This window comes from Phyllostomus discolor, chromosome 2 (genome assembly GCF_004126475.2).
Source record: "Phyllostomus discolor isolate MPI-MPIP mPhyDis1 chromosome 2, mPhyDis1.pri.v3, whole genome shotgun sequence".
Classification (NCBI taxonomy): Eukaryota; Metazoa; Chordata; class Mammalia; order Chiroptera; family Phyllostomidae; genus Phyllostomus; species Phyllostomus discolor.
The window spans coordinates 112775230-112803223 of record NC_040904.2 but is presented as its reverse complement, the minus strand read 5'-3'; the positions used below and the strand labels follow the sequence as shown (position 1 = coordinate 112803223).

The following is a 27994-nucleotide window of genomic DNA, read 5'->3' as shown; positions in this document are numbered from 1 at the left end:
CTGGACTATCTGTCAGGGCCTGGCATCTGATGGATGTCCCATAATCATCTGTTGAATAAAAATGTACTGCCTTCAAGAACAAAAGTGCCACTCTTCATTTTATCTTTCTGCTCCCCTATTTCCTGCTCCATCTCCTTCCTCTCAAAACTCTTCCAAACTAGAAGGACCAGGTCATTCACCATTCAAATAGGGACATATTTTTCTTGTGTTGAAATTTTTTCCAATTTTTTATTGTTATAACTTGTATGTAGTAAAATTCACCATTTTTGCTGTATAGTTTTATGAGTTTAGGCAAACATATACAGTCTTGTGACCACTACCACCACAAACAAGACACACAACAGTTCCATGAGCTCCAGAAATTCCCTGGTCTTTCTGTAGTCAACCCTTCCCCAATCCCCAGCCCCTGAAAACCAAAGATTTGATGTCTGTGCCTACAATTTTGCCTTTTCCAGAATGTCATTTAAGTGTAAGTGTACAGTTTGCAGCTATGGTGTCTAGCTTCTTTCCCCTAGCACAGTGATTTTCAACCAGTATGCTGTGGCAACTGTTAAAACATGCAACACTGACCATTTAGTAAGGGACACTGACCATTTAGTCAGGGGCACTGACCTCTTTTCCCTCAGATGATCAAATTAAAAAAATGACAAGAGCCAATACAACAAGAGCCATTGGTATGAATGATCAAAATCATACCTATTTTTTGTCAGATTGGCAAAAATATATTTCTCGGTGAGCCACAGAATTTGAATAATTGCTTTATGTGTGTCATGAGATGAAAAAGGTTGAAAATTGGCTCTCTGCTCCTCCTGTTCGACAGACAGCTGCATCTCCCTGCACAGTGCCAGCCTCAATCCTGAGACACGATAGTGAAGATTAGAGTGAACAGACTTGGCCATATTGGGCACCTGGCCACAAGAGTTGCTTTTTACTCTGGCAAAGTGGACATTGTCACCATCAGTGATCCTTTCATTGACTACAACTACATGGTCTACATGTTCCAGTATGATACCACTCACGGCGAGTTTAACGGCACAGTCAACAGGAATGGGAAGCTTGTCATCAATGGAAAGTCTATCTCCATCTTCCAGGAGTGAGATCCCGCCAACATAAAATGGGGTGATGGTGGTGCTGAATATGTTGTGGAGTTCACTGGTATCTTCACCACCATGGAGAAGGCTGGGGCTCACTTGAAGGGTGGAGCCAAGAGGGTCATCATCTCTGCCCCTTCTGTGAATACTCCCATGCCTGTGATGGGTGTGAACCATGACAGGTACGACAGCTACATGGAGATTGTCAGCAATGCCTCTTGCACCACCAACTGCTTGCCCACCCCCCACCAAGGTCATCCATAACAACTTTGGCATCAAGGAGGGTCAGGAACACAGTCCACACCATCATCACTGCCACCCTGAAGACCATGGACGGGCCCTCTGGAAAGCTGTGGTGTGATGGTAGAGGAGTAGCTCAGAACATCATCCCTGCTTCTACTGGTGTTGCCAAAGCTGCTGGCAAGGTCATCCCTGAGCTGAATGGGAAGCTCACTGGCATGGCCTTCTGTGCCCCCCTCACCCTGCATGTTTCAGTTGTGGATCTGACCTGCCACCTGGAGAACGCTGTCAAATATGATAACATTAAGAATGTAGTAAAGCAGGCATCAGAGGGCCCCCTCAAGGGCATCCTGGGCTATACCAAGGACCAGGGTTGTCTCCTGTGACTTTAACAGTGACACCAACTCCTCCACCTTCAATGCTGGAGCTGGCATTTTCCTCAATGACCACTTTGTCAAGCTCATTTTGTGGTATGACAATGAATTTGGCTACAGCAACAGGGTGGTGGACCTTGTGGTTCACATGGCTGCCACGGAGTAAGAGCCCCCTGGATCATCAGCCCCAGTGACAGGAAAAGAGACCCTCAGCTGCTGGGGAGACCTTGCCCCAAACTGATCCCCCAACACACAGAGAATCTCCTGACCTCCAGTTTCCATCCTAGATCCCCTAAAGAGGGGAGGGGCTTAGGGAGCCCTGCCTTGTCATGAACCATCAATAAAGTTCACTGTATCCAGCCGAGAAAGAAAGAAAGAAAGAAAGAAAGAAAGAAAGAAGAAAGAAAGAAAGAAAGAAAGAAAGAAAGAAAGAAGAAGGAAGGAAGGAAGGAAGGAAGGAAGGAAGGAAGGAAGGAAGGAAGGAAGGAAGGAAGGAAGGAAGGAAGGAAGGAAGGAAGGGAGGGGTTGAAAATTGCTGCCCTAGCAAGAGTACATATGAAATCCATCTATCAGTAGTCAGCTCCTGTCTATGAGTGCATGCTACATACCACAGGTTCTTTATCCAGGCCCCAGGTGAGGGACACTTGGGTTCTTTCCAGGTTTGAGCAATTATAAATAAAGCTACTATAACAAGTTTTTTAAATGAAACTGGAAAACTTTTGAGAGTTCAAAAATGCTAAACCAGACAGAATGCCATGATACCAGGTATCAAACAGACATATGGTCACCCTGTTGAGTGCACACTTTTCTTCTCACCACCTCAGGTTATCTGATGCTTGTGCTTACTGACCTGTTTATTATCCACCTCCCTTCCTCCTATCTCCTCCAGGAATGCAAGAACCTCTCCCTCTGTTCATCACTCTGTTCTTAAGCCTAAATAGTAGCTGGCACATAAGTATTTTTTAATTGGATGAAGTTCAATCAACACTAAGAAGTTTTTTTCAACACCTGAATAACACTTCCCATTACTAGGAGTTTTCCAGTGCTTTCTTGCATTAATCCAAAGAACAATTTGATGGCTAAGTACTATTACTGTCCCATCTTAACAATGAGGGAACTAAGGCAGAGAAAAGGTCAATAACTTCTAGTAGCAGGTGGAAGAGCTAGAATTTGAACCCACTGTCCATGCTCTGAAGCCACCATTTGAGCTTCCACTAAATCAGTCATTTTTAGTTGGTGGAGGTAACATTTTTTTATTTTACTTTGTTTTTTATTTTAGCTCTAGTAAGGTTATATGTCATTTTATATGATGTTTGGTTATTAGTGATTCTTCTTTCATACTGCATATCCCAGACCTGAGATTTTTTTAATGGCAAACATTGAAAACAAGCTACTTCCAGAATTCAGGTTTTGTCAAGAGAAAACAAGATGTTAGAATTTGAAAGACTTGTCCCAGGGAGTTACAGCAGGATAAAAGATCTCTTGCCTACTGCCCACCTCACACAAGCAGGTCCCAGCCCTCCCAAGTTTCTTCTACCTGGTATGTGGGTGCCATCATCTATCTTATTACCAAAGCCAGAAATCTCGAAAGCTTCCTGGATCCTTTCTCCTTTAACTCACACCCAATCCATTAAGGGTGATCAGATGAACTTCTGAAGTCCATTCCTAGCCCATCCACTTTTGTCCATCTCTATAGCCACCTACCATCTCCCATGTGAGCCACATACAAATCTCCTCCCAGGTCTACCGACTTCCACTCTCGCTTCTGTAAACAGCCATTCTCCCTTTACACAGTACCCAGAGTAATATCTGGACACATTAATCAGATGGGGTCATTTCCCCACCACCAACTCTCCCAGGGCTTCCTTGCTCTGATCTGCATGGCTGTGAAACCTCTCTCCCCTCCCCCTCTGCTCTCACCTAGCAGCCTCTCCTGGAGCTGCGTGCTGGCTCTGCACCTCTGTCACCACTGCTCTGCACACTCTGACCTGGCTCCTCATAGGGCTGGCCCCTTCTTACACTTCAGGCTTCAGCTTCAAAGTGCCCTCATCAGGCAGGCTTCCCTGATGGCCATCCTCTCTCTCTAGTCATAGCCACTTGTCTCCTGCACAGCCTTCCCCAGTTTGTCTCCCTCCAGAACATCAGCTCCAGGAAGATATGGACCATATCAGCCCTGCTCACCACAGATCCCCAGTGACAAGAGTGTCCAATATATTGCAGGCACTTGATAGACATTGGTTAAATTAATTAATATGGTGGCATAGTTGCACTTTCCTTATTTATTTAGCTCTCCAGGTGATGTCTTGCTGAACATATGTTAATCTCAGAATCACTGAGTGTTATAGGGAGAAAGGAGGTGAGATATTAATTAGTTCAACCTCTTCTTTTATATGTGAAACTACAGCTTAGAGTGGCTTTGTGACACAAAGCCCCACTGCGAAGACTTGTCACAGCAGGGCAGGGCCAGGCTCCCTGTGGCCTTGTCTGGTGCTCATCACCCTTCACACACTGCAGCCTCCCCAGAACAAGCCTCCTGAATTAGGAAGGTAAGACAAACCAGGTGATGTGGTGACAGAACTCAACAGGGCTCTGAAGTGGATTCAATTTACTGAGCATCAACTGATTTTAAAAACACAGTACAAAGGAAATAAAAGGTCCTACCCCTCAGAGAAATTAAAATCTCCTGAAGGGAAAGGGATATACTGTACATAAAGCTAGTAACTCTGGTAACAAAAAACAAGGCAGGGTGGAATGAAATATGCTGTTAAACAGAAGTACTAAGTACCACACAAAGAAGGAGGCAGTAATTTCAACTGAAGGGCTAGGGAAAATGAGATCCTTACCCCTTCTGGTAATTTATGGATGTGCACATGTGTGTGTGCTTGTGTAGAGAGTTTTACATAGACTACAGCTGGCTCCCGAATACTCAGGTACACCCATGTGTGTCATCATTCAAAGCCGGCAGGGTACTGAATGTGTAGGTGATGCTTCCCCAGCTACCCACTTCCTTATGATCTCTTTAGTGGGGAAATGCTAACGAAAAGAAGCCAGTATGAAACTCAAGTCTGTCAAGCACTGCTTGCTCTAAAAAGCATTTCCTGAGGAAGTAGGGCAAAATAACAGCTGAAATGAGGAATGGGGATTATCCATGGATTTAATTTATCTTTGTAAACCCTATGTGCTTCCCAGAAAAACTGAGAGTTATTTGTTTTGGACAACAAAGAAAATGTCGGCATGTAGTTTAAAAAATTGGCAGGTTCAAAAGGCAGCAATGACACTGAGTTTGATCCTCTAGAATTGGTAGTAAATTCTCTGAATAAATTCATGAGACAGGTGGGAAAAGCTGATATATTGATGACTAATACTCTCTCTACAGGATACCAGATAAGATCCTTGCTCTCCCAATAACATTTTATGCACTGGTGTTTATTAACAGGAGACTAAAAAGATAAGGACTTCAAATCTAGATAAGAGCAAACTTTTTTTGACTTACAGAAAAGGAAACATATTTCAGCATAGGCATTTCAACTGGCATCCTGAGGACTGAATCAGACAAGATTTTGTTATAGTCTCATTGGAAGAGAGGGCAGCACTTTTCAAAAGCTGAATTCACATGCATGTTTGCAAAGCATGAGCTTTCTCCTTCTCCAGTGGCTATCTGGCCTCTTAACTCATACCTGGCTATTCATAGTCGGTGCCACCTGCCTGGCCCTCAAGGCAATGGCAGACCCACTCTTAGATTAAGAGCCTCTCCTCTTACTCATTCACCTGCCCAAGTGTTAATATAATACTGTAACATTTCATTAATACATTGCCTTCCTCATTTCTAACTACAAATTCCTTATATACATATTCCCAGCAAACCCACCCCTTCCTGCCATTCTTACCACTAGTCCCATCCATGGTCCAGTCAGCTTCTATAATGTGGGTGGGGGAGAGGATCTGCAAATCTACTAGAACAGGCAGGGGAAAGAGTCTGGTTCCTGGGGAAGATGGGTTCCTGGCTTAGTAAAAGCTGAGGGGCAGCTCATCCTAGCTTCCCAAAGTGGGTTTACTTTGAACTGTACCTTTCTGACCCTTTTCTGTGTTCATGAGACCCTGGAAGGGGATGAGGTGGCATAGGACCCCCGTTTATCTACAGGACTGTCTGCTATCTGAAAGGAAGAAAAAAATCCTTCTAATACCATCAGGGGTAAAGTCAGAATCACCTCCAGCTCAAAAGCCTGCCCAGGTCACCCTAAATGGGCTCTTTCAAAAGTATTTTGGAAGACAATTTTTTTTTTTATCTTCCATCAGAAGCACAAAACTTTTATTCTGTCAAATGAACTAGGTACCTAGAAAGATGAAGCTAAATATTTAACATTATGCTACAGTCCAAGCACAGAAGTCTGTAACAACCAGAAAGCAGGTGCATAAAGTACACAGGTGACTGCCAAAACCTCCAGCTAAGTAGAAAGGCATATGTTTTCCTGGCCCCAGGCCTTTTGTGAAGAGTGTCTCTATTTTCATTAGTTGTTAGCACCATGTAATGAAAAAGGCATTTTGTATCACCATTCTTGGAATGTCTTTATCTTTAAGGAAGAGATAAAGAAACAAAGATAAATAGAGAAAGAAAAAAAATACATTACTTAGGAACCTACTAGGCCTAGAAATATGCAATAAAAATAAATGATATATGCTGGGAACAATTACTGATTTTTCAAATCACCTCAGATAAACTTGCTATAGTTAACTGGTAGAAATCCTCCAACATTTCACCAAAACTTGAAAAAAAAAATAAATTCCCAACAAAATTCAAGAATGCTCTCTTAAAAAGCAATGTGTTGATGTGTATTTGAATAAAACTCAACCTATAATCCCAGAGTGAAAAATTGGCTTGCTAGCACTTCTGAGATAGGCCACAGGATTCATACATCCTAAATACTAAAATACACAACTTCTGTAAGCAACAAAAATCAAACATTCCAAGAAAGCACAAACCTGAATATGTACACATTTTAATGAGTATGTTTTAAATATTTAAAATTAGTTTAGAAATTCACTGAAAATAACATAAGATACTTAGACATCCATTTTAATCAAAGACCCTACAAAAATATCATCTTATGCTTCTTATCTTTTAAACAAAACACCCAAAAAGCTAGTTAGTGGATTTCCTTTAGTGACTCACAATCACATCCTTCTGTGTGTGTGATATGTGTTCATGTTTTAGGTATGGGCACAGAACAAATGACTCAAATATCCTCCGTAATGTGTTGTCCTGACAGTCTCTGGGAGGGTTCAGTCTGCTTGTCCCTGAGGGTCACTCCCCTGAAGCAGCAGCTGTCCAAGTCTGCAGCCCAGACTGTGCTCCATCCAATTTCTGGAACCAGCATGTTCACACACTGACTACCCTCCTCCAACCAGAGAAATCTCTTCCAGGTGTACTGTTAGAGGCTCTTTCTAACTAACGTGTGAGAACAGCTCTGAGGAGAGGAACAAACAAAAAATTCAGGTGACACAGCTCTTGGTGGGAGTACTTTCTGGTGTCAACAGGAGTAAATCAGAGGAAATTCTCTCCCCAGCAGTGGGCAGAGCTTCCTCACCAGGCAGACAGGAGGAGCACAGGGTCCTAACAGTGGTGGCCATGGCAGCGGCCCAAAGAGGCCCAAGCACAGCCTGAGAATCTGTCATGTAAAAGGGGAGGAAAGTGGTAGCCCATGCCCTCTACCACATGTCCTCTAATTGATGTGAAAAGAATAAACTAATACTGAGAAGTTATGCAAATTCTCTCACCAAAAGCTAGAAAGCTAGAGGAGAAAAGGAAGGGGAAAAATAGGAAAATTCAAGGACACTAAAGCAGGAAAAGATAATATATTTTAGAAAGAAAATGGTCAGCAGGGATTTACCACTTTTTTGCTTGTCATTCCATATGTGAGTGTGTATACAGAGTGTGTGCATGTGAGTGTGTGTACATGAGTGCAGATGTGTGTGTGTGCATGAGTGTGTTTAAGTGTGTGAGGGTATGTGTATGTCCATGCATGTAAGTGCATGTGCATATGTGAGTACGCATGTGTGAGCGTGCACGAGTGTGCATACATGTGTGTATAAATGTACATGTGGGGTGTGTGCATGTGTGAGTGTACAATTGTGAGTACATTCATGTGAGTGTATAATTGTGTGTGTATGTGAGTGCACATTTATAAATGTTTAATAGCTTTCATTGCCCATACTCTCAACACCTCAAAATAGCAAAGGCGTATGACACATACCTCACAGATTCCAATCTCACTCTTAAATACGAGTAGCTAAGAATTACCAAAAATGTAAACAGACCTTCAAATGAAAACAAGACAAGGCATTAAAAAATAAAAAAGTGGGAGATAACTTGTTTAACTTACAGTTTCTTCTTTTTAAGTATATTTTATTATGTTATTACAGTTCCATTTTTTCTTTCCTTTATTCCCCTCTGCCCTGCACTCACCCTCCCACCAGCATCTCCCTCCTTAGTTCTTGTCCATGGGTCATACATAAAAGTTCTTTGGCTTCTCAATTTCCTATACTATTCTTAAGCTCCCCCTGTCTACTTTGTACTTACCAATTATGCTTCTTATTCCCTGTACCTTTTCCCTCATTCTCCCCTCACCTTCTCCTTGCTAATAACCCTCCATGTGATCTCCATTTCTGTGATTCTGTTCCTGTTCTAGTTGTTTTCTTCATATGTTTTTGTTTTTTAGGTTCAGTTGTTTATACTTGTGAGTTTGTTAACATTTTACTGTTCATAGTTTTGATCACCTTCTTTTTCTTAGATAAGTTCCTCTAATATTTCATATAATAAGGGTTTGGTGATGATGAACTCCTTTAACTTGAGCTTATCTGAGAAGCACTTTATCTGCCCTTCCATTCTAAATGAAAGCTTTGCTGGATAGAGTAATCTTGGATGTAGGTCTTTGCCTTTCATGACTTGGAATACTTCTTTCTAGCCCCTTCTTCCCTGCAAGGTCTCTTTTGAGAAATCAGCTAACAGTCTTGTAGGAACCCCTTTGTAGGTAACTGTCTCTTTTCCTCTTGCTGCTTTTATGATTCTCTCCTTATCTTTAACCTTGGCTAATTAAATTATGATGTGCCTTGGTATGTGCTTCCTTGGGTACAACTTCTTTGGGACTCTCTGAGCTTCCTGGACTTCCTGGAATTCTATCTCCTTTGCCAGGTTAGGGAAGTTCTCCTTCATTATTTGTTCCAATAAGTTTTCAATTTGTTGCTCTTCCTCTTCTCCTTCTGGCTGTTGTAACATAAAAGTTGTCCTGGAGGTTCCTAAAGCCTCTCCTCATTTTTTAAAAATTCTTTTTTCTTCATTCTGTCCAGTTGAATGTTTATTTCTTCCTTCTCTCCAAATCATTGACTTGAGTGCTGGTTTCCTTCCTTTCACTGTTGGCTCCCTATATATTTTTCTTTATTTCACTTTGAATAGCTTTCACATCTTCCTCTATTTTTTTTTTTTTACCATAGTCAACCATTTCTGTGGGCATCCTGATTACCAGTGTTTTGAACTCTGCATCTGATAGACTGGCTATCTCTTCATTGCTTAGTTCTATTTTTGGAGCTTTGATTTGTTCTTTCATTAGAGCCATATTTCTTTGTCTCCATGTAGCTGTTACCTTGTAAGGGGCTGAGCCTCAGGTATTCACCAGGGCAAGGCATCCTGCATCATTGCCTTGTGGTGCTGTATGTGGGGGAGGGGTCTGAGAGGAAACAATGCCCCTTACTCAGCTCTCACAGGCTGTCAGTCACTTCCCCTACTACCCACAAATTGGGCCCTTCTGGTGCTGATTCCCAAGTGGGTGGGTTTGTGTATATTCTAGGACCCTGTGGGTCTCTCCAACAAATTTTCCTGTGAGGCTGGAAGTTTCTCCCACCACTACAACCCCCACAGGTTTTTACAGCCAGAGGTTTTCAGGCTTTCTTTTCCCACACTGGAACCCTGGGTTGGGAGGTCTGTCTCGCTCCCCAGTTGTTCCTCCCAGTTTACCCAGATGCAAATGTGGGACTGCCACCTGCTGTCTTGCCATGTGTTCTCTCCACTCCAGCTGCCTGTCTCTGCCCTTCCTATCAGTCTGAATGAATATTTCTTTTTTAACTCCTTGATTGTTGGACTACCATACAGTTTGACTTTCTAGCAGTTTTGTTTATTTTTTTGTTTTTAAATTTGTTGTTGTCCTTTTGGTTGCGTGAGGAGGCAAAGTGTATCTACCTACACATCCATCTTGGCCAGAAGTTCTACATTTTCTTTTACATACAATAAAATTCATTCTGTCAGGGGTAGAGGTCTATGAGTTTTGACAAATGCATAGAATAATCACCAACACACTCAATATACAAAACAGTTGTTCCACCCACAAAACTACTCTCACATCAGCCCTTTGTAATTAGCTCCTCCTCCAACCACCAGCAAATCCCCTCTCCAGACCACCAGCAAATATCGATCTACTCTCCATTCCTGTGGTTAGCCTTTTCCAAAATGGTATATAAATACAATCATATGAATATGGTCTTTCAAATTCTTTCACTGGATGAAACTAGATAATACCATTGTGATATTATTATTTTATTAATATCAAGTCAGTTATTAATATTAACACAGAATGCATATTGCATCCTGGGTTCACCCATACTATTGCAGGTATTAACAGTTTATTTATTTTTTTATTGATGAGTAGCATTCCATTGTATTTCTGCACCACAGTTTGTTTACCCATTCACCAGCTGAAGAACAGAAAACACTTTAAAAATTCTAATTAATTCCCTCACAAATAGAAGAGTGTCTATGAAGCAAGAATATGGTGCTATAGAAAGAACAGTCAGACAATAAATAAAAGTTCAAAGAAATTAAAAATATGACAAAATATAAAAAGCAAGGAAGGCTTTAAGGATAAAAATCTAAGAAACCTCTCATCAGAACCCCAAACTAGAACCCCCTCAAAAAGAAAAATTAACAAAGATAGAATAATCAGTGTGTCAATACAGGAATTCTAAATTCTAATAAAAATGCAGGGGTGGAAGAGCAAAGAAAACAAGAGGAGAAATTACCAAAGAAACAAAACAAGAAAATTCTTAGCACTGACAAACATAAGTGTCCAGAATAGAAGGACCACCAACAGCCCAGAAAATACAACTTGCCACAGCATCATGTAATTGCAGCACCCCAGGAATAAAGAGAAGCTCCAGAGAGATAAAAGAGATCACAGTGAAAGGAATAGCTTACAACAAATTTCTGAACAGTGGTAACAAATATTCAAAGTCAGGAAAGCAATGGTAAACTCCAAAATATAATGATTTCATCTAGAATTCTACATTTTGCCAAACTATAAAATCAAGTGTGATTACAGAATGAATTCATTTCAAACACTCAAACATATATATACACATATATTTCAAGTATATATATTTTCCAAATCTCTAAGGAATATGCTTCTGCAAATGACATGTAAATGAATAAAATAGGGGATCCTGGACAGGGCTATCAAAAGAAAACTCCCAAGGAAACAAGAGTGCTCAGGCCTAGAGACACATCATCTCAGACTGAGCAGAAGAACAGAAAGTGGTACAAGGCAGATCCAGTGAGAAAATGCAACAGATGGCCCTGTTGTGTTTGAACATTTGTTTAGTGAGTGTTCTTCAGGTTCCTGGAACTCTTTTCTCCAAGCGATAGGGTAGGCAGTTCCTTCCTTGTTTGTCTAAGATCAAAGAGCCCTTCCCCACATGCAGCTCCTACAGGCTGCCCCTCAGGGGAGGGAAATGGGGTGAGTCAAGTGGCAAAGGGATGGACATCAGAGCGAAACTGGCAATGCCCCATGTGGCAACCACTGACTTAGGGGGAAAACTGGGGAAAAAGTTGCATTTGAAAAGAAATGAATGACCATTGTCCACTATGGGATCATCAGTAAATTACATGCAATGTAATAATGTAACTAGTCACTGCTGATTTACCAACATTTTGGGTGTCTGGGAAAGGGAAATGTGGGAGCATGTGCTGAGAGAAGTGAGCTCCCCACTGCTGTAATGATGTTCCAAAAACAAGCAGGAACAGAGCATATTGTTAGAATGTGGGAGCTAGAAAACAAAAGGAATGGCAGAATGATTTGAAATATACTGCCTCTGAGGAGCGGGTCTGGGGACAAGGAAGGTGGGCAGAGGACTGCAGTGTCTTGTCACAACTTTCATCACTATAATAAAAGTCAACACTAATGACCAAAATAAACTGATGAACAAAACAGAAACAGAGGCATGGATACCTGGAACAGACTGACAGCTGTCAGAGGGGAGGGAGAAGGGGTGCTGGATGAAAGGAGGTGAAGGGATTCACCAAAAACCATGTAATCATAATACACAGAGAGAGACAATAGTGTGGTGATGGCCAGATAGCGGGGGGAAGGGGTACGTGAAGTGGGGCAAAGGGACGGAAAACAGGGATGGAAAGGGGCTTTGCTTGGAGCAATGGATGCATGATGCAGTACGCAGATGAAGTTTTATTGATTTGTACACTTAAAACCTGTATGGTTTTGCGAACCAATGTCACCCCAATAAATTCAATTTAAAAAGTCAACATTTTTAAGCTACTGTTCTCTTCTAGAACATTTTTTAAAAGCTGAAACAGAGTATGAAGATTTAGGTCATTTTAATGAAAATTTAAAGGTACACATGCATTAAAAAGGTCCACAAAGTGACTTTTCAGTGTAAATTTAAAACTTAAGAGACCTGAGGTGATCATTGGGCTGTATGCCTGGAGACTTGACGAACTGGCTGTTCTTATTGAAATGATGGTGTCTTTTAAGCTAAGTCCACAGGAAGAACACACTAGTGTTTCTGGCTCCTTCAGGAAGAGCAGACACAAGATCCACTGGTGGCCTGAACAGGTGACTCAAGAAGACACTCCTGTCTTGAGCTCAACAGGAAGGGCATTCTAAGAAGGAATGCTCAGCTTGTTTAATGAAAACCAAGTCACAATTTGAGAAAGGTGTCATCTATTTTGATACACATGGAACAAATTTTAAGGTTTTTCCAGTTTCCTGAGATGTTTCTGAATTATCCAATGGGTTCTGTCAGAAGCATGCACCTAGAAGACACAGTCTCCTGAGTCCCTGCTTGGAGAGAGAAGTTTCTGCCCATTGTGAGGTCCCTCCGAATGTTATGTGACCACCATAAATATAAAGCAGGTCCCCTGGAATAAGTGAAGGGAGTGTGGCATCCTCTGCTCTGAATCCTGGTCCAGTCAGCCCTGGCTATGTAGTTACTGCCTGATCACATCCTGGGTCCTCTCTGCATTTTAATACAGCTGAAAACAGCAGCTTGTAGAGTGGTTGTGAGGACTAAATGTATGTGATACACATCAAGGGTGGGCATTAAATAAATGATAATATTACTGTACTGCATTAAAAAAATAGGCACAGACTCATTGTGACATGGTCAGCTGGGCCATGGAGGGGTGATGTCCACAGCTGTGAGAATGAGTTGTTGGCTGTTGCTTGTTCCCATCAGCACCCTGGACAGAGTCTTTGCAGGAGCCTTGAACACCCTCCACTTTCACCTTGATCTTCACTCTGTAGGCAACCTCAGCTCCGGAGCTGCTTCTAGTCCAAACTACCTGTCAGCTATGTTCTCATCCTTCTCTCCATTCTAGAATTTGCACAGCTCACCAACACAGAATAAATATAAGCCTTTTCTCCAAAGTCTGACTCCTTGTGTAGTAAGAGACTGGTGAAAGCATCCTTCAGGCAGAACTTCATCTTCAACTGCCTATAATCAGATTAGAATAGTTACTATGGGCCATCTGCCAGAACACAGAAATAGTTTCATTTTGAAAGAGCAGATGACATAATGCTATTCCTTTTCAACATTATTTCCATGGTGATTATTCCTAGAGAGCAGATTCTGGGGTTCACAGAGTCTCAAGAGTACACAAAAGTACTTCAGTATATACTAGCTACTAATTAACAGTACAAGGTTAATTTTGCTTAGAAAGAAGCAGGGTTAGAAGACACTAGAGATCTATAACATATAGACCATAACATACTTCGTTCACTGCTATCAAAGCCCAGTTTCCTATTTGGCTGTGGCCAGAGGCCACTGGCCTCCACTTTCTCTGCCTATGCCTCACTCTCTCATTTATCCATTCTGGCTGACTGGTCATAGTTATTTCTATGAATGCCCCAGCCTCCATCCTTGACTTGTTCACGAGCCTGGCTGCTTTTTAGGGCAGCCAGACCTTTACATAACAAGCACTCAATAACACTTTAAGGAACCACAGACAAAACCTATGACTGTGGACTGGGGAGTGGTGAAGCACTGCCACAAGCCACATTTGTGAACCTGAGCTCATTCTGGCTGCTGGGCTTGGCACTGCTGCCCTCAGATCTCCGACACCCTTTCATGCCCCATGGAGGTCTGTGAGGGGCCCTTCTGCCAGTGTGTTGTTGGGTGAGCTCTCACCACAGCCCTCAGGAACACCACTGTCAAAGCTAGGGTGGTTCATTCACCACATATGTATGGTGTACCTATTTTGTGCCAAAGGTGGCACGGTGCTAGGGACAGAGGAATTGAGACCAGAATCCTTGCTGCAGCAGTGCCCTGTGGCCTGCAAGCCTGTGCCCATGCCCATGGCCTCACCAGCTGCACCAGGGTGGACCCCAGGTGATGGGAAAATCCCTTTTCACTCTCTGAGGTCTTCCTCATTCCACAAAACCTGCTCATCAAGAACCGGGCACCAACCACATGCTCTGGATTATTGTGTGCTTCCATATTCCTTTCTCAGGATCCTTTGTCAACTTGTACCTGGTTCAACTATTTTCTGCCTCCTATCTTTTCTTTTCTACTAGACTTTCATCTACTTGAGACTACGATCCCAGCCCAGCTCACCTGTGTGTCCTTCAGCACTCCCAGGGCAGGTTCTCAGTTCATTGTTGTTGGAAGAAATGTGCCTGTTAAAAAAAAATACCTGTTGCTTTCTTGTAACTATTATTGATTTAAATTTTCCTGAAAAGCTATATAAGCAAACACATTGAACTATTATATTAGGTACTTTCTAGTGATACAATTGGGCATTCTATTTGGAAATTACAAAGTTGTTTTTCATTACACAACAGTTTCATATTTTCTTCTTCTTCTTTTTTTTGCCTGCTTTATTGTCAAGATAATAAGTGCCATTCTTCAAGGACCTACTTTGCAAACATTGATATAAAGGCCAGAATTGAAAAAGAAACTGCCTAGTATAAAAATGTCTAAAAATAAGCATTTCATGCACTAAAACCACTCACTGGAAGTGCTGGGAACATGCTGCACAGAGACTACTACAGAGGGAGGCTTCCAAACAGAAATCAATTGAGTGATTCACGACCTGCAGTTTTTAAAATGAGACTAGAAAAAATCATTTTATCCCATTTCCATGGATGAGTAGTGTTTCCTGAAATCTTTTTTAAAGGAGTGTATGTGTGCATGCATGCATATCTTTCCTGGTCTGCAGACAAAAATTTTGGGGTACCACTGTTGAAGGGATGCCTGTCATTGATTTTGGCTACCAGAACACAAACCTACTTCCCAATTTGGGTAATTTTCAATGCTGTCTTGGGGGAGGTAGGTATTCTCCATTCTGGTAAAGAAGCAAAAAGGAGGGAACTCCCATCTTCCCTTCTTCTAGGGAAGTGAGCTGGGCTTGGTCAAGTGGATGCTCTCACTTGCAACTTTGAATCTCTAGCACCTGTTACAGACTGAGATGATGGGGAGATGAGATAATGGTGGCTTGAGATGTGGGACAGCCTCTGTGAGGAGCAGCTGTAGCCAGTAGCAAAGGCTGTGCCTAGGGCCACTAGGGGCCAATGGGGGGGGCCCTCCCTCCCTGTTCCTGCTGTCAGCACTCCCAGCTCTTGTCCATTGCTTAGGCATCTGCACAAAGTCACCAGAGTAAGTTTCTTTTGCTCATAATTAAGAATAATAAATGATACAAATGTCATGATAAGGAAGGAGTTTGGTCTCTGCTCTGTGGGAAATGGGAAGCCTTGCACAATGTTAAACAAGGAGAATGATGTCAAGTTAGGTAGTTCCATACAAAAAATGGATTAGGATGCTTTAGAAGATGGTGAAGGAAAAAGTGGAAGCTACACTAACGTCCTCCCAGGACCAATCAGGAAGTACAACTAAATTGTAGAGAAATCATCTGGAATAACCAAATGAACAATAGCTGGAGAGAAGCCTTATAACCTTGACAGAGAGAAGAAACCACTTCACCACAACATGACTGGTACAGGGTACAGAAGAAAAGCGAGAGGACTAGCTGGGTTCCCATGGACAGCAGCTGAAGTGCCAGAGGGAAATTTCAGTGGCTGGGGGGCTCCACCTGAGAAGCATGGGGTCTAAACTCCAAGTGGGATCCCCAGTCTATAATGCCAGAGGTGGAAAGGAACCTAGATAACATCCAAATGTGAAAAGCAGCAGAGTTTCTGTCTGTCAGGAAGAGATGGCTTTATACACAGAGAGCCTCTTAAAGGGCCAGTGTACAGTTTCACTTGCAATTACTTACCTGGGGCTATGGCAGAGGGAGGGCAGAGTGAACTAGAGATGCTTGAGGAGAGACTGGGGATGGTGGCTTTAGGGAGAGAACTGAGGAAACAACTGCCAGAATCTGGGTGCTGAGTCATTCCCCATACTGCAGGAGCCATCTTGCTCAGGCAGTGTACTCCCCTCCAAGTGTCATAAGCCTGAGGGGAAGAAATAGCTCCACCCACAAGTACTATTCTGCCCCACCCTGTGGTTAAATCAGACTGCTGATTACACAGTGACTGGATTAACAACTGAAGGAGACAGCCACAAGCTGTGGATCACCGGTAGCCTCAAACAGGCTGCCTAGGGGCAGACTGGGATACCTCCTGATATTACCAGGGGCAGATCCAGAAAGAGAAGACAGCAGGGAACACTAGGTTCTACCAAGATGAATTCCACTGCAGTCTTCTTCATGATTTGCATTATTTTCTCTCCTCCATAGCTTTTTAACATTTGTTTCTTGTCCTTCAAATTTTTGCCTATTAAGTCACTAGTTTTTATATTATAGTTTATTTCAATCTCATATGCTCCTCCCTTCTCTTATTTCATTTTACCTTCTTCTTTCCTCTTCTCATTTTCATTTTAAACTTTATTTTCTCTTGCTATGATTTGTTTCCTTTTTGTACTCTTACTATTTCTCCTCCCCTTCTAGCCTCTCAAAACCATTTTTCTTGTTATTAGTCACCTCACATTCATTGTCCCTTTCTTAAAATACCCAGTTCTCTCTCTACATTTATCAATCTTTGCTCATTAGTTTTGGATATGGTGGTGGTTGTATTTCTTTTGAAATTTATTTATTTATTTGAATAAATTCAAATTTATCTCTAGATCTTCACTATTTTGGTATTTCAAATCTCAAATTTTACTGTTCCCCTCTACTACTCCATTTTGCTTTCTTCCTGACCTTTCTTTTTTGTTTGTTTTAAACTTTATTTTTTCCCAGTCTTAGCCTGGTATTCATTCCTCACTCTTAGTAGTCCTTCTCCCTCTATCCTCTCAAAATCACTTCTCTTCCCTCTAGACATCCCATAAGCTTTCCTTTCTTTCTTTTTTGCCCTCTTATTCCCATCCCACCTATATTAATTTTTGTTCATTTGTTGTTGATAGTGCTGTGGTAGATCTTTTTCTCCAATTTGGTACCCGTATTTTTCTCCCTCTCACTATATATTTTAAAATTCCAGTTTAACCCTAATACTTTAGGTGCTTCCCTTCTCTTATTCCATTCTGCCTTCTTCCCTCACCTTTTTAATTTATGACATAAATTTTACTTTTTTTCCCTCTTTTTTTTGTCTCTATTCCCTGCTCCTGTTATTGCTCATCCCTCTACCCTCTGAAAATCATTTTCCTTCCAGTTAGTCATCTCATATTCATTTTTCCTTTTTTATGATAGTCTTAATCTCTTTATACCTTTATTAATATTGGATCATTGGCTGTTGATAGTGTAATTGTGGGTGGGGGTTATTTTTGTGGGTGTGGATTTGTTTCCTGGGCTGTTTAGGTTTGTTCTGGCAGCACCTGTACAACAGCATCCAAGATGTGGTACGTGGAATGACTCTCAGTCAGTCAGATGGAAGGACGGACTCACCAAAGAATGATCCAACACCCAAAACCCAATTACAACCAGAGAGTCCACATAAATGGCATAAAGGGCATCCCAAGAGCATCATGATCAGAAGGTCAAGGAGACTGTACTACTGAATCTCACAGGTCTCCTATCATAGAAGTTCACAATACAAAGACAGGGAATCACAGCAGATCAATCTAAGAAGCAGAAACAAACAAGAAGAGTCTCCCCTAAAATGGCAAAACAAAGGAAAAAAACAATCAAAGGAAAGGAGGAATCCCCAGAAAGAGCACTAAATGAAATAGAGGCAAGCAAACTATCAGACAATTGAGTTCAAAATAATGCTTATAGGGATACTGAAAGAGTTCATTGAGGACTACAAAGAACTCCAAGGGAGCTACAAGGAATTTATTGAGAACTACACCAGCATGAAAAAAGACTTAGAAACTATCAATAAGAACCAGAAGGAAATAAAAAATACAATATCTGAAATGAAGAACATAGTAGAAGAAATTAAAAGCAGGCTAGATGAAGCAGATGGTCAAATCAGCAAGCTGGAGAAGAAGGTAGAAATAAACTCCCAGAAAGAGAAAGAGAAAGAAAAAAGACTAAAACAATGAAGAATGTTTAAGGGAACTGCAGGACAACATGAAACGTAATAATATTCATATCATAGGGATGCCAGAAGCAGAAGAAGAGAAGCAAGTGATAGAAAACCTGTCATAACATTGAAAAAGTCATAACAGAAAACTTCCTTAACTTGATGAGAGAAAAAAAAAACATGCAAGTTCAGGAAGCACAGAGGGTCTCAATCAAGAAGAGCCCAAAGAGGCCTACTGCAAGACACGTCATAATTAAAATAGCAAAATTTAAAGACAAAGAGAATTCTAAAGACAGCAAGAGAGAAACAGCTAGTAAAATACAATGGAGCTTCAATAAGGCTATCAGACAATTACTCAACAGAATCACTAAAAACCAGAAAGGAATGGCAAGAAATATTCCAAGTAATGAAAAGCAAAGGGCTGCAACCAAGACTACTCTACCCAGCAAGGCTCTCATTTAAAATGAAAGGCAAAATAAGGAGTTTCTCAGAGAGAAAAAAAAAAAGGCTAAAAGAATACATCTTCAACAAACTGGCATTGAAAGAGATTCTAAAAGGATTGCTTTAAGATATGAAGAAAAAGAAAGAGAACAAGAGGAACACAGGTACGAAGGGGAAAAATAAGTACCTATCAATAATAACATTAAACATAAATGGATTAAATGCTCCAATCAAAAGACATAGGGTACCTGAATGGACAAAAAAACATGACTTGCACATATGCTTCCTACAAGAGATCCACCTGAAAACAAAAGATCTATACAGACTGAAAGTGAAGGGATAGAAAACAATATTCCAGGCAAAGGTGCATGAAATAAAAGGTGGGTACCAATACTTATATGAGACAAAATCAATTTCAAAACAAAAGTCATAAAAAGAGACAAAGAGGGACACTACATAATACTTAAGGGAATAATACATTAAAAAAATATAACCCTTGTAAACATAAATGCACCTAACATGGGGCACCCAAATATATAAGGAAAATCTTGGAGGACTTCAAGAAAGATATTGACCAGACTTCTGGCCAAGCTGGAGGCATAGGTGGATGCACCGTACCTCCACACACAACCAAGATTGGAACAACAAAAATTTAGAGGCAGAATAATATCCAGAACTGACAGAAAATTGATCTCAATGGAAGTTGGACAGCCAAGAAGTTGAAATAGACCCATTCATCCAGACTGGCAGGAGGGGCAGAAATGAGCAGCCAGGCATGGGTTGCAGTGTGGAGAGCAGAGAGAGTTGGGCGCATAAGGCATCCGGGGCACACAAGATCACAGTGGGTGAACCTGAGGTGCATGGAGAGACACCCAGCCTCACAGGAGAGGTCCTTGGAAGATCCCACGGCGTGCACAGGCCCACCCACACGGGAATTGGCACCAGAGGGGCCCAGTTTGCTTGTGGGAAGCAGCAGAAGGGACTGAGGTCCCACGGAGAAAGGAGCAACCGCCATTGTTCCCTCTCGACCCCGCTCCCACATACAATGTCACAATCCAGCGACTGGGGTGCCCAGCCCTGGTGAACACCTAAGGCTCTGCCCTTCATACATAATAGGTGCAACCAGACCAAAGAGAGAGAGAGAGAGAGAGAGAGAGAAAGAGATGGCTCAAACAGGAGAACAAATCAAAGCCCCAGAACTCATCCTTTTAAGCAACTGAGAGATAGCCAACCTATCAGATGCACAGTTCAAAACACTGGTGATCAGGAAGCTCACAGAATTGGTTGATTCTGGTCACAAATTAGATGAACAAATACAGGCTATGATAAGAGAAATGAAGGAAAAATGCATAGGGAACCAATAGTGATGGGAAGGAAACTGGGACTCAAAACAATAGAGTGGACCAGAAGGAAGAAAGAAACAACCAAACAGGAAAGAATGAAGAAACAAGAATTCAAAAAAATGAGGAGAAGCTTAGGAACCTCCAGGACATCTTTAAATGTTCCAACATCTAAATTATAGGGGTACCAGAAGGAGAAGAGGAAGAGCAACAGATTGAAACTTATTTGAACAAATAATAAAGGAGAACTTCCCTATTCTGGCAAAGGAAGTAGACTTCCAGGAAGTCCAGGAAGCTCAGAGAGTCCCAAAGAAGTTGTACCCAAGAAGGAACACACCAAGGCACATCATAATTACATTAGCCAAGGTAAAAATGAAGGAGAGAATCCTAGAAGCAGCAAGAGATAAGGAGACAGTAACCTACAAAGGAGTTCCCATCAGGCTGTCAGCTGATTTCTCAAAAGAGACCTTACAGGCAAGAAGGGGCTGGAAAGTATTCCAAGTCATGAAAGGCAAGGACCTACATCCAAGATTACTCTATCCAGCAAAACTTTCATTTAGAATGGAAGGGCAGATAAAGTGCTTCTTGGATAAGCTCAAGTTAAAGGAGTTCATCATCACCAAACCCTTATTTTATGAAATGTTAAAGGGACTTATCTAAGAAAAGAAGATTTAAAAAATATGTATAGTAAAATGACAGCAAACTCACAATTATTAACAGCCACACTTAAAACAAAACCAAAAGAAACTAAGCAAACAACTAGAACAGGAACAAAACCACAGAAATGGAGATCACATGGAGGGTTATCAATAGGAGGTTAGGAGGGGGAGGGAGGGGGGAAAGGTACAGAGAATAAGTAGCATAAATGGTAGGTAGAAAATAGACAGGGGGAGGGTAAGAATAGTATAGGAAAAGTAGAAGCCAAAGAACTTATATGTATGTCCCATGGACATGAACTAAAGGGGGGGATGTCAATGGGAGTCGGCAGGGTGGAGGGGAATAAAGTGGGGTAATTGGGACAACTGTAGTAGCATGATCAATAAAATATATTTTTAAAAATTGAAAAAAAAAACAGAAAGAACCCAGATAAATAAAATCCAAAATAAAGAGGAGAAATTATAGCTGATACCAGAGAAATAAAAAGGACTATAAGAAATTACTATGAACAACCATGTGCCAAGAAATTTGACAACCTGGGCAACATGGAAAAATTTATAGAAACATATAATCTTCCAGAACTGAATTAAAAAAAGCAGAAAGCCTGAATAAACTGATAACAACTAGTGAAATTGAAGCAGTAATCAACAATCTCCTGGCACACAAATGCCCTAGACAGGATGGCTTCTCAGAAGAATTTTACCAAACATTTAGGTAAGAGTTAATTCCTTACCTTCTCAAACTATTCCAAAAAAAATTCAAGAAGAGGTAATACTTCTGAATTCTTTTTATGAAGCCAGCATCATCCTAATCCCAAAACCAGATAAAGATACAACAAAGAGAGAAAACTATAGGCCAATATCACTGATGAACATAGAAGCTGAAATCCTCAACAAATGTATTGCTGGTAAACCAGATCCAGCAATACATTAAAAAGATCATACACCATGAGCAAGTGGTGTATGATCTTTTTTAGATTAACATCATTAGAATGTCCATACTACCCAAAGCAATCTATAGATTCAAAGTAATTCCTATTAAAATACCAATGACATATTTCACAGATATAGAACAAAGATTTCAACAATTTATATGGAAACATAAAAGACCCCAAATAGCCACAGCAGTTTTAAAAAAGAAGTACAAAGTAGGAGGGATCACAATGCCTGATATCAAACTATATTACAAGGCTACTGTAATCAAAACAATCTGGTACTGGCATAAGAACAGACACATAGACCAATGGAATAGAATAGAGAGCCCAGAAATGAACCCATGTCAATATGGTCCATTAATATTTGACAAAGAGAGTAGAAACATAAAATAGAGTAAAAATATCTTCTTCAATACATGGTATTAGGAGATCTGGACAAGTACATGCAAAAAATGAAACTAGACCACCAACTTACACCATATACCAAAATAAACTCAAGATGGATAAAAGATTTAAATATAAGTCATGACACCATAAAAGTCCTACAGGAAAATATAGGCAGGAAAATCTCAGATATCCCATGCAGCAATATTTTCACCACTACATCCTCTCTGGCAAGGGATATAAAGGAAAGGATAAACAAATGAGACTACATCAAACTAAAAAGCTTCTGCAAAGCTAAAGAAAACATCAACTAAATGGGAAGGGAACCAACCATATGGGAAAACATATTTGCCAGTGACAATGATCTCCAAAATATATAAAGCACTCACATGACTCCACATCAGGAAGACAAGCAATCCAATTAAAAAATGGGCAAAAGACTTGAAGAGACACTTCTCTAAGGAGGACACACAGAGGGTCTATAGGCATAGGACAGGGCATTCAATATCACTAGCCATTAGAGAGATGCAAATTAAAACCACAATGAGATACCACTTCACACCAGTCAGAATGGCCATCATAAACAAAGCAACAAACAAGTGCTTGTGAGGTTGTGGAGAAAAGTGAACCCTAGTACATTGTTGGTAGGAATGCAGAATGGTGCAGCCATTGTGGAAAATGGCATGGAATTCCCTCAAAAAACTAAAAACAGAGCTGGCTTTTGACCCAGCAATTCCACTATTAACATTACACCCTAAGAATCCTGAAATACCAATTCAAAAGAACCTATGTACCCCAATATTCATAGCAGCACAATTTACAATAGCCAAGTGCTGGAAACAGCCTAAGTGCCCATCAGTAAATGAGTGGATCAAAAAAACCTGTGGTACATTGACACAATGGAATACAGCAAAGAGAAAGAAGGAGCTCCTACCTTTTGTGACAGCATAGATGTAACTGGAGAGCATTATGCTAAGTAACAGAAGCCAGGCACAAAAGACAAATACCATATGATCTCACCTATAAGAGGAACCTAATGAACAAAACAAATGACCAAAATAGAACTAGAGGTATGGAAATGAGGAATAGCCTGATAGCGACCAGAGGGGACGCAGATAAAGGGGGAAGAAGGGTAATGGACTAGTTAACAAACAGGTACAAATGACCCACAGACATGGACAACAGGGTGGGGACTGGCTGTGGGAGCTGGGGGTGGAAAGGGCAATGGGGGAAAATTGGGACAACTGTAACAGAATAACAATAAAAAAATGGATTGGACATCAGAAACAATGGGGCAGAAAAACAGTTGGCTCAGAGCAAGCAAAAGATATATTAAGACCAAAACTGTTAAAAAGAATCCCATTAGCACCTTCTGCATGAACTCCATTCGAGAGGGCAGAGTGAATGAGAGGCCATTCAAAAGCAGAGCTGGAAAGATTGTGAGGTCAGAGCAGAGCACTGTTAGGAGTGTGGACTCCAGAGCCAGACTCCCTGAATTTGGATCTGACCAGCTGGGTGACTTGAGTTAGTTACTTAACCTCTATGTGCCTCTGTTCTGCCATCTGTAAAATGGGAACAATGATAGTACCTAACTCACAGAATTATGGCTATGAGACTTAAACTCATTAATATATATAAAGGGTTTAGAAGAGTACCACACACCCAGTAAAGCAGAGTGTGGCAGTTTGCTAAATTAAAGAAATTTAAAGGATAAAAACTCTCAATTGCCATAGCATAGCTGTTGCTTTGATTTTAGGGAGTAAACGTCCACTGCATCCCTCTTCCTGGGCTACTTTTAATTGTTTACAATTTCATAGGGAAAGGCCCACAACAGGGTCTATGCACATTAAAGCCTGATCTTTATTTTTTTAAACATTTTATTTATTTATATTTAGAGAGGGAAGGGAGGGAGAAAGAGAAAGACATCAATGTGCAGTTGCTGGGGGTCATGGCCTGCAACCCAGGCATGTGCCCTGACTGGGAATCGAACCTGGGACACTTTGGTTCCCAGCCCACGCTCAATCGACTGAGCTATGCCAGCCAGGGCAAGCCCGATCTTTAAATAGCTCACTGGCTTACATACAGTTTACGTATTTATCCACAGCTAAAATTCAGTGGCACATATCATCTGGTTTCCCTGGGGAACTAAGTGTTCCACATAAGTTAATTTTCTAGCACCCGAAGCACGTCTAAGAGCCACTGCAATAAAAGTTTGAATTATGTTAACAGAGAGCTTGCAAAAATATGTCATATAATAATTTCTAACTTTCTTAAACAGTTCATCATAAATAATTTAATACAGTATTTCCCTGTTGAGTCAGGTAGATCATTTTAAATAAACATTAGTCATTGGGCTTATGCTATACAATAGTCGTGGTCTTAAGGATTAATTAGTAGTATTTACAGATCTGTTTGCTAAACTATTTGCTCAAATATGACTGTACTGGAGTCCTAGCATCTCCCTTTTACTTTAATTTTCCTGCATCTTTCCCTGCTCTCAGTTAAATGTTAAATTTTGCAGTTATCAGTATTTCTGCTTTAAAATATAACTTTACCAGTTTTGTTATCTGAAAGCAAGCATGCAAGTAAATGAGTGCATAGCCTATCAGCTGTGGTGTGGGCATGAGACTCCAACAAAAAGGGCAGGAAGCTTACACAGTGCCGGCTGAAGAGTCTACGGAGCCTACTCTCTAGAAACTGCTCCCGGGTTTGTACTGTTAGGGACAGTCGAGGATGCCAAGAGCATTGTCAGTTTGATGAGAGATTTGTGACAGTAAAGGGCAGTACCTGTCTTCAGGCAGCTCCATGTCTCTACTGTATTAATGTCATTTTGCTTGTGTAACAAAGTATCAATACCACAACTTAATGGCTTAAAACAACACAAGTTTATTATCTTGCAGTTCTAGAGGTCAGAAGTCCAAACTGGTTTTTATGAGTTAAAATCAAAGTGTCAAGCAGAACTGCTTTCCTTCTGGGGACACTACAGGAGAGTATATTAAGTTGCCTTCTCCAGTGAGAAGTTGGAACAGATTTCAGAAAATGTACCAAGGCCACCTGTCCTTCTGGGCTGGCGGCCCATCCTCCATCTTCAAAGCACATCACGCTGACCCGCCGCTGCAGCCTCACAGCTTCCTCCAGCTTTGACGTGCCTGCCTCCCTCTTGGAGGGACCCTCATAAGTGAGTACACTGGCCCCACCTGGATAATGCGGAACCATCTCCCCATGTCCAGAGCCTTAACTTCATCACATCTGCAAAGTCCCTTCTGCCATGTGAGGTAACCTATTCACAGGTTCTTGGGATTAGGAAATGGACATCTTTGGGACCATTATTCTGCCTACCCCACCCATAGAGATGTTGGACAGATCTCAAATTTAACAGGCACAAAACTGAACCACTGGTCTCCCCACCCAGTCCCTCCACCTCTGTCCAAACTGGTTCCACCCACAGTCTACCCGCATTCCAGCCGATGGCAAGTCCATCTTCCCAGTCATTCAGGGCAAGTAATGCGCTGTCATCTCTGTTGTCAAGCTGTCAGGTATCCTTTCAAAAACAAATCCAGCACCTGACAACCTCTCCCTACTGCCAGAGCTGCCACCAGTCTAAGCCACCCTCTCTCTCAGTGGGATCCCCGGATGGCTGGCATGGTCCCCCAGATCCCACCCTACCATCTATTCTCAACCCGGCAGCCAGGGGGAGACTTAAAATACAAGTTAGTTCACATCACCCTGTCTTTAAACCCCTCCAGTGGCTCTCCATGTTACTCAGCATAAAAGTCAAGGTCTTTAGGACTGGTATCCCAAGAAGGAAGAAAAAGCATAGGCAAAGCTCAGAAGTGAGAAAGTGCAGTTTTCCAGAATTGGAAGCCATTCCATGTGTCTTGAGTGAAGACTATGATAGGGAGTGAGGGCAAAGACCTGGTCTCCATGGTGAGTGGCCTGACCATCCTAAGGGCCATGGGAAGCTGTTGGTGGATATTCTGCAGAGCCATGCACACAGTTCTGCCCTTTGGGAGGGCAGTCTGGCTGCAGCCTGCAATGACACAATGGAACGGGGCAGAGAAGAGGGAAGCTATTGAAGGAGCACAGCAGGGAAAGGGCAGTAGTAGCAGAGAAAATGGGGAATGGGCAGATTCATGGCCATTTAGGAAGTCAGGCAGAGCCTGGGGCTGGGGGCTGCGCAGGACTCCCTGTTGACCAGGTTCTTGGTGCAGAAGAGAGTGTGGACAGCTAAGAGACTCTGTGGCATCTTGGTGGGATGTCCCTCCTGTCCAGGTGCTGCCTCCAACCCCAGGACCTTTGTACAAAGGAGAAAGAGGGAAGAGCTATAAAAAAAAATAGCTAAGATTGAATCTCCTGACAACCCAGAACAGGAAAAGGTCTCAGTCACAATGAAACAAAGCTATAGAAAATGAAGAGGCATACCTGGGTTTCATAACTGCTACACCACCTCAACAAAAACAGAGACAAAAAAAGCTTGTTAATAAAGTGAAGCATGTGTCCAGCTCGACCAGACAGCACAGGCAACTGTGACTCACACACTTGACTCCACAGTGTTATGTGCGTCTTCTCCCACGTGACCAACAGCAGCACAGAACCTCACTGCACAAGTTAGCATAGTTCAGGTCTTAAATGAACCAAAAACTAATTTTTCAAACTCAAGCCCCTTAAATTAAGTATGCACCAGCCCACCTGCTCCTCTGCCCACCAACAGCCAGAATCACATTTTAAAATATACAAATGTGATTGTGTCGCTTCTCTGCTAAGGGCTCCTCTGTGTCCACACAGCACTCAGGAGTAACCTTAAAGCCCTTCACCAGCCAGGTTCCACTGGCCAGGATCACACCACTCCCATGCTCCCAGGTGGACCCTCTCTACCACATTCCATGCACATGCCAGCTCCTTTCAAAGTCCTAGGCCTCTGACGTCCACCCTGCCTGGAATTCCCCATGCCCCCAGCCCCTCTCACGCCCAGCACACAGTGGTTAGGCAACACATGCCAAGTGAATGAATCATTCAGTGAAGCCTCAAACCACCAGACACCTCCCAGTGAGTTCACAATACCTCCCTGGCAGAAGGGTCTGGTGTTCTCCTTCTACACGAGCTTAAGTCAGAGGGTGGTGGCAGAGGACACAGATGCATGGGCCAATTCTGTCCTGACCAGGTGTTTTATTCAACCCTCACAATATAATGACTTACCTCATTATCAGCAAGTGTAAGTCAGGACATTCTTCTTCCATTATCCAGACTCCTGACTGAAGTTGGAAAATGAGGCGAACTGGCATCAATGGGCTGGCAGCCCTTTTTTAGAACAGTGCTCACTCCCCAGTTTGCCCCATCCTTACCCTCACACTGTCACCCTAAGAGAAAGTGAGCTGCAGTTGCTTCGTGCCCCTGATCTTAAACATCACCTGCACACACCCTTCCTTTGTCCTCCAGAGGCTTCCCTACACCTGGTCCTTATGTTCTTCCTTTTGGTGTCTGCAGGGTCTTTATCCTCCAAGTGTTTCACCCTCTACACCAGAGGCTCTCAACACTGGTCATGTGCTGGAATCACCTGTGCATTCCAAACCATATTGATGGCTGGGTCCCCCGGGACATTCTAACTTCATGTTTTGGGATGCAGCCTAGCCTTTAGGACTCTTCTGTCCGAGACAGAGATCTATCCCCACAGCCTGTCACAAACTCACAAACTCACAGCCTGTGTGCCAAAGTGGCCCAGGCATATATGTGCACACACATGTGTGTGTGTTGGTGGATGGAGGTTAAAATACGTAGAACATAAAATTTACCATTTTTAAGT

The 27994-nt window shown here is 41.9% G+C and overlaps 1 protein-coding gene and 1 pseudogene across 1 annotated transcript in view; one reads left to right on the top strand and one right to left on the bottom strand.

The window, feature by feature from the left end:
- Positions 1–27994, bottom strand: part of MTUS2 (microtubule associated scaffold protein 2) — a 596801-nt gene that overhangs the window by 418390 nt on the left and 150417 nt on the right. The gene's annotated exons all lie outside the window — the stretch shown is intronic.
- Positions 151–2067, top strand: LOC114491039 (annotated as a pseudogene).